This window comes from Colobus angolensis, unplaced genomic scaffold (assembly GCF_000951035.1).
Source record: "Colobus angolensis palliatus isolate OR3802 unplaced genomic scaffold, Cang.pa_1.0 Scaffold85, whole genome shotgun sequence".
Taxonomy (NCBI): domain Eukaryota; kingdom Metazoa; phylum Chordata; class Mammalia; order Primates; family Cercopithecidae; genus Colobus; species Colobus angolensis.
Window position 1 is genome coordinate 646,385 of NW_012122376.1, and position 998 is coordinate 647,382.

Here is a 998-nt window from a genome sequence, read left to right on the forward strand (position 1 = left end):
TAATTTTTAATAGAGATGGTGTTTCACCATGATGGCCAGGCTGGTCTCGAACTCTTGACCTCAAGTGATCCACTCGCTTCAGCCTCTCAAAGTGCTGAGATTACAGGCATGAGCCACCGCGCCCGACCTATAGGTAGGAAACTTTTGATGTGTTTGGGAGAGCTGAACTATTTTTCCAAAACAAGATACTATCCAAATTGAGATAAATTCAGATGATTAAAGACATCCAACAAAGATTAGAAAGTGAATCTTAGAAAGAGAGACTTGATTCCGAACTCTCTACCATGGAAACAATTTCAGATGTCTGACTGCTTCAGATCTTACTTAGGTTGCCTGTAAATTCAAATCAGTTCATTTCACTAAGGCCAACAAGTTTTCATTATGCAAAATAAAAGATTGCTTCTATAACTTGATCACTGAAGCTTGCCAGGATAATTATGTACCTTGCTAAATGTGATCTTCCTAAGATGTACCTGTCTTGTTCAGATACAGACTGAGTATGTGGGAAACTGAAGTGATCATAGTGTTCTAAGATACAGCTTTGTAGTTACGCTGTAGTGTAAGCGTAGCTTTTTATTTACCCTGAAGTATGTGACTTCACAACGTGAGAAAGATTCAGTTACCTACAGGCTTCCTGGCTGGCCTTCCAAGCCATCAGATGATTTCCATGGACTTAAACTAGAAGAAACTTGACTTTGCTCTCATGTGCATTAGCTTCTGTCATAGAAGGTGCTTGGAAATATTGTCAAATCATACCTGGGCTAGTCGTCAGTGATCAGAGGTTAATCTGGGTCCCCAGCCTCTGACAGTGGTGTTTCTTTTTTCTTTCTTTTTTTTTTTGAGACAGAGTCTCACTCTGTCACCCAGGCTGGAGTGCTGTGGCCGGCTCTCAGCTCACTGCAAGCTCCGCCTCCCGGGTTTACACCATTCTCCTGCCTCAGCCTCCGGAGTAGCTGGGACTAGGGGCGCCCGCCACCTCGCCCCGCTAGTTTTTTGTA

At 43.2% G+C, this 998-nt stretch overlaps 1 protein-coding gene across 2 annotated transcripts in view; it reads left to right on the top strand.

Moving 5' to 3' along the window:
- The window catches only part of MKI67 (marker of proliferation Ki-67), a 31,842-nt gene that overhangs the window by 5,613 nt on the left and 25,231 nt on the right, over nt 1-998 (top strand). The window lies entirely within an intron of this gene.